This window comes from Poromitra crassiceps, assembly GCF_964638095.1.
Source record: "Poromitra crassiceps genome assembly, chromosome: 15".
Taxonomy (NCBI): domain Eukaryota; kingdom Metazoa; phylum Chordata; class Actinopteri; order Beryciformes; family Melamphaidae; genus Poromitra; species Poromitra crassiceps.
This window is the reverse complement of record NC_139634.1, coordinates 25,945,644-25,952,135: the sequence shown is the minus strand read 5'-3', so window position 1 is coordinate 25,952,135 and position 6,492 is coordinate 25,945,644. Positions and strand designations below refer to the sequence as shown.

The following is a 6,492-nucleotide window of genomic DNA, read 5'->3' as shown; positions in this document are numbered from 1 at the left end:
TTTCCAGGGGGTTTCCAGCAAAAAAACGGATAGTTTACTTTCACTATAATTCCATCCTTAAGTAACACAATGACTGAATGTGTGACTATATTGGTCATGGGTTTCATACACTTTCTGTAATGAAACATCTAAATGTGTGACCAGCCTCCCACTCTCCTGACCCTGTCTTACCAACACGTTCTCACTTGGGGTTGTTAGGCTGTTTGGGTGCACCGGGGCCTCCCTCCTGACCTTTTGTTCTGTTCTTTTGTGTTGTCTAGTTATTTTCCCTTCATTTTAGCTAATTATCATTATTATTTTAACTTTTACTTTGGTGTGTAAAAAAAGTAAAAGTTAATCATTTATTTTATGACTCCCCTTACAACCCAGTGGAAAGACTGCTTTTAAACTGTTGTTTCACCATGGTAAATTACTGGTTTCCGTAGGAGGACTATCATATCTTTGGTTCTGCAATCGGATGTCGGAGCCGGGTAGGAGAGCGTTTTGAACAGCCTTTCCCCCTTATTGCCTATTGGAAGGCTGTGTGACCCTGACTGCTGTACAAGTATATTATGATAATATACATATATATATAGTAGCAGGGTCACGTTATGGGGCTAGGGGGCCCCAGCTGCTTCTCACATCATATGTGTACTCTAAGGAGTTTGTTTAGTATCTGAAAACATTAGTTCCACCTGTGTTGTTCCTACTTGGTGCTCGTCTACAAACTGTATGATACTGTAGTGCTGTCATCATTAGGTGACCGGAAAAAAACACAAAATTAACTTGCTTGATTAACCAATACTGTGTGGAGGGCCACATAGTGTATTTTGAAAGACAAGCCGTGGGCCGCTTAAAATCGGTCCAACGGCTGCAATTGGCCCCCGGGCCAGACTTTGGACATGCCTGATATAAGCGGTTGATCACTATATCCGTGATCACTATAAGCAGATTCCTGTAGCCTACTGCCTGTAGTTTATAGAGAGCCATACTACATCTTGCAGAGTGACACATCTCATCTTGTATTTTCATCTTTATATCTGTTTAAATATATGTAGATCTTCATAGTGTTAACTTAAACTCACTCACCTCAAACTCTGCTGCTCCTCCGCTGGTGAAGGCACACAAACACACGCATACAAACGCACGCACGCACGCGCACACACACACACACACACACACACACACACACACACACACACACACACACACACACACACACACACACACACACACACACACACACACACACACACACACACACACACACACACACACACACACCTTCCGTGCAGGTTATTTCCAGCAGCTCATCATGATGATGTCACCAAAGTGAAGAAAGATGAAGATGAAAGTTTACATTCCACTGATCATTTTCCCGTCCATTCAGAACTAACCCTAACTCACTCACACACACACACACACACACACACACACACACACACACACACACACACACACACACACACACACACACACACACACTGTCCACTCACAAACTGTCGCCCCACACACTCACACTGTCCACTCACACAGAAACACACTTCAACAGAGCCTGTTCAACAGCCTGCTGTCAAATACAAGCTGTACAAGCGGTCAAGCTGTAACCAAATATCACTTCCTGTCATGACTTTTCAGAATAAAATTCTTGTTGCCACAAAAAGGTTAAAAAGAAGAATATTTTTATGGAGACTTTCCACACAGTATTCAAGACATAATAAATGTCACTATTGTTTATTTTAAACCACAGCAGAGGAGCTCCTGTGGTCTAAACGGGCATGGGCTGATTACTCGCGTAGCCAGAAAAAAGATACGGGTGTGCCACAGAAAAACTGTGGGCCACGTTAAATTTTCCCTACAACACACTACTCAAATTAAATAGAGCAACTAGACTGATGTCTAACCAGTAACAGTATAACCAGTGATTTAGTAACTGTACAGTCCATTCTTTGAGTATTTTAAACTATAAAGAATTGTTAGCGCTGTTGCCGATTTAATATATGCCTATTTCACCCTGGGAGTTCCGATGAGAAGCAATGGCGAGATGGATGCTGAAAGACTGTTCAACTGTTTAGTTAAGTTATGCAGTCACAGAATGTACAGTGGATGACACATGTAGTTTTGGCATTCCTGCATATACCCTGCTATGGATGTATGAAAATTAGCCGTTTGGCTAACACTGGCATGTTTACAGTCATGTTAATTAATGTGCACTGTCCCTCAAATAAATCAATAAATACAAATACAAATGTCTTGTTGCTGAATTGTAGTTTTCTGTTGTATGTATATTTCTATTTTTTTTCTTCTTCTCTATTTTTGTTCTGGAAATTGATATGTTTGTTGAATATATTAATGGCATAAGCCCTCCCCTGCTATACGAGGAATCAGCCGAACAGCATTTTGGTAAACAAACCGCGTCACTGGGTGGCAATGGAACCCTATGGAGCCCAAGTGGTGCGAGGCTTGCGTGTCTGACTCTAGCCGTCTAACTCTGTTTACATTTTAAAAACTGTGACAGTTCAGTTCACACAACTTTAACACGACATGTTATATATCAAACTCTTGAGCTACTTCTGCTCTGTCAAAATATATGCGATGTGATGTAGAGTTTTTGAGATATTAACGTTTGTTTGGCACAACTCATACTATTAACTGCCGCGGGGTTGCGCATTTCTGGGTGTCAAGTGATGTCACGCTGATTCCTATACAGCTGCTATCCCATTGGAGGCCACTATTTCAGTTGCTGCCGGATTTCTCCTCCCTGATTACAAGCTCTGTCATTGGCTCCAACCATGTCAATCAGAGCGGCTTCCGCTCCCTCCTCCCTGTGTGTCGCTGTGTCCCTAGTCTCTGCTGCCTTCCAGACAACTGGGACCTTCAGATTTTCTGGCCTCCTATTAGGAAAAGTGCGCTGGAACGGCACTCAAAGTGGGAGCTCCCACTTGAAAACTGGGAGAAAAAAATCTACCCCCACTAGGCTGGGAACCAGTTGTCTGACGTCACACAACAATGGCCGCAACATGGAGTATGTAGTCCAAAGTATTAAGTGCCTTAATAAAATGTATAATAGAGTCTGTTACATTATGTGTCATTGCTGCTCCTCATTTTCATTTAAATATGTAAGGATGGTGCTCTACTCGTTGTTAAGCTGTCTTGCTATTTGCTAAACAAAAAAAAGTTTGTCGCGGTCCGCCATGTTTCTTGGTTGCGTTTTGCCTTTGTGCTCTGGAATGCTTTGAAGGTGGGGGGTGGGACTTTTCCACTGGGAAACACCCACGTCCCAGGTGTCTGGAAGGCAGCACAGACGAGTTGGCTTCCGCAATTTTCAAATGCTTCCACCATACCGTCTGTACTTCGTGGGGGAGAATCATGCACCAACCGGAATGGGAAGTAGAAAGGCGGGATTTCCGTTCATTAGTCCAATCAGAATCGCAGAAAGGCGGGTCTTCCGCTCATTAGTCCAATCAGAATCCAATATGCCGCATTTTTCGTGGACACAGTGTCGTGATTGGTCGGATTCCGTCGAACTTCTTTCCTGTCTGAAGGTTTTTTTCCCAACTTCCTTGTGCATGTTCTGGGGGTGTAACGTACTGTGTATAGCTGCATTCGCCGGATGTAGATGAAACAGTCTGTTTTAAGAGACTACTGTGTCCCCAGTTGCCGAAGTCAAGTGAAAACAACAACGCTAACTAGCTAGCAAGCTAACGGCAGAAACCTACACGCTAGCTCGTTGCTACATGCTGAAAATGGCAAGTTTTGATGAAGATTTGGATTGTGCAATAAAGAAGTCCTAGTCTGGGCACCCTTTACACCGCTTTTGGCCATGGGGGCGTAAACCAAAGATACAGGAAACAATACCAGAAATAAGTGCGCAAAAAACATCTTTGTTGCCGTTAGCTTGACGCGGCGAGGTTATGTTAGCTAGAGCCTGATAAAAAGAACAACACCACAAGTTGTATAGTAGCGTTAGCACATTTCTCCAGTAATCACTGCCGAGGAAGGTTTCTGGAGAGCCAAAGACAATGGAGTAGGCTACTCACCATGTGAAATCTTATGATCAATGTCCATGTGTCTTTTGCAGCACAGGCAGCAGATGCCTTTGGATTTCAACTGTTGTAGCCTACTTGATCCTCCATTATCGATAACAGCGGACAGACACTATTCCATCAACTGGCCATTTGTTTGAAAAGTAAAGCTTCTGTATTGGCTTAAAATATGTGATATTGTGAATCCGCGATGTTTCTACAATAACTTCTTTAAAAACTTTGTTCGGTTCCATCTTTTGTTTTGTTGTTTGCCGTTTTATTTTCTTATTCGTTGTGTCTGATTCTCACGTGAACAAGCTATTTCCGCTGCTTGTTTCCTGTCTAGGGCGGGCTCTAGGCCGGAAACAGGCCGGGTGACAAAATCACTTGTAAACGAAGGCCAGGCTCTTTCTCGCCGAGAAGAGGCTGGTGATGCGAGGTTAAAGAAGTCCTGCTTGGCACTGCCGCTAAGCGCCGCCCAAGACAAGTGTGATTGGTTAAACCAGCGCTGCCAGACTGCCAGAAGAAGAAGATCACTGCCCCGTACCACTCCCAAAAAGTTGTGATCCCTGCTCCTCAATACGTCTATTTTGAAAGTAACGACCGGAAGTCGTGTGTTTGTTGATATGCCTACTGTAGCTTGACGCTGGCTGTGAACGCTGCTGCTGCTGCGAGCTGTTACTTTGAAACAGTTGTTAGCACTACACAGTCAAAGGCTGTGTTAATTTAGTTTGAGTCAGCGTTTAGTCAGTAGGCATAGTTTGGACAGAGGAGGTACGACCACTGAGAGGCAAGTGTACCTTTCTGTCACAGATATGAGACTGTTGCTAACCAGTTACATGTAGGATGCTAATTCATGCTAACGTTAGTTAGCAGGGTTAGCTGTGCATTTGCTGTATGAGCTGATGTATCTATGAGTATGGCGATGATAACCAAGAACTATATTTCATGCAATGTGTAGCAATGCTGTGTTTAGTAGTATGCAGTGACATGGCGATTGTTTGTTTCTAGACATTTAGAGTAGGTGACCAGAGGCCCATACCACGAATGGAGGATAAACAGATACAGGATCTTTCCCTTGATTTAGTTTGGCTTAACCAGATCAAATCAATCAAGCTAATCGGTTCCACGACAGCGTTTATCAGCTGGGTCTGTCAATTTGGGATTTCCTCCCTCTGAGCTCATGCACCTGAAAATGCTCAACAGGAGCTTCTGCCCACGAAAGAGGCATGGTTTGTAACAACTAGCCAATCACAATGCAGTATGGACAGCTCCATATTTTACAGTGTCAGACACGCCTATTTCCTCATTCATTACTAACTAACCCTAACCCACATCAAAGTGTATGGTCGGATATGAGTCTGTTACTGAAGGACTGTCTAAAGTTACTGCTTTTATTCACAACAGTCATTTGATTTCTGCTGCCATTTATGCATGTGATGTCACTGTGGGGTCACACCCACTGAGTCACAGCAAGACTGAGCTTGAATGCAGTAATCAGCCTAGATAACTGACACCTGCTGCTCAGGGAGGAACTTGACACTCATTTTGACACTCATTCCCGATTGAGGGGGCGTGTTCCAGTGGGTGTGCATACCCTCTATTAGTGCCTACAGCAGCTTAACACATTCCCTGCCAACAACGTATGAACACGTTTTCAGAATCCAGCTGTTCCCTGCCAACAACGTGTTTACACGTTTTTGGCATCGATTTTTTTTTTTTGACGGTGGGTTGTGCATCTAAGCCTTTTACATCTCTTATATAATTATTGGAGCCACCGAACGTTTACAACCCATTCCACCGACCCACTAAGTGGCAACAGTGCTCTCCTTGCTAGAGAAAGGAAAGCATTTTTTTAACTTGTCAAGCCATTCTCAGCCCAGCCATTCTCCTTTTCGCGCTGATTGCTGGCGATGCGGGATTGCAAATTTACATAATAGATTCAGCCGATCTACTATGATCGGGTGATAGATAACAGGTGGAGGAACACACTTTGAAACACGCAGCATAAATATGACCAGAATCGCAAAAGCTTCTCTCAACCAAAACTCCAAACAAGCGAGTCCATCCCGACTTCCTCAAACAGCGGCCGTGCAGACAGGCCAGACAGGCACAGGAGAGCAGCAAAGCACTGACTGGTGACAAGCTTGTCCGCCCACGGAGGGCGGAGTTGAAGCAACTCGAGAGGGAGGGAGAGAGAGAGAGAGAGAGAGAGAGAGAGAGAGGGAGGGAGAGCGAGAGGGAGGGAGAGAGAGAGAGAGAGAGCGAGAGGGGGAGGGAGAGAGAGAGAGAGAGAGCCAAAAATGAATGGTTAAAGTGACAGTTCCATCCAATTTCACAAAAAGCCGTTTATCTCTGAATATTCTTTTTCACGCTAAAACCATGCTGTATTCAACTGCTAATGCTTACATAACTACTAACTCTACAAACTAACTCTTTTAGACAGAGAAAGTACACATTCTATTAGTACTTTTGAGATATTGTATGT

The 6,492-nt window shown here is 43.8% G+C and overlaps 1 protein-coding gene across 2 annotated transcripts in view; it reads right to left on the bottom strand.

The window, feature by feature from the left end:
• The window catches only part of prr5l (proline rich 5 like), a 20,372-nt gene extending 19,176 nt beyond the window's left edge, over nucleotides 1-1,196 (bottom strand). Inside the window, exon 1 of one of the 2 annotated variants that reach the window (XM_083651501.1) lies at nucleotides 1,069-1,196. The gene's annotated coding sequence lies outside the window, so the exon portion shown is untranslated. The remainder of the gene's footprint in view (nucleotides 1-1,068) is intronic. The other variant, XM_083651500.1, reaches the window with a different exon arrangement.
• Nucleotides 1,197-6,492: the final 5,296 nt, after the last annotated feature.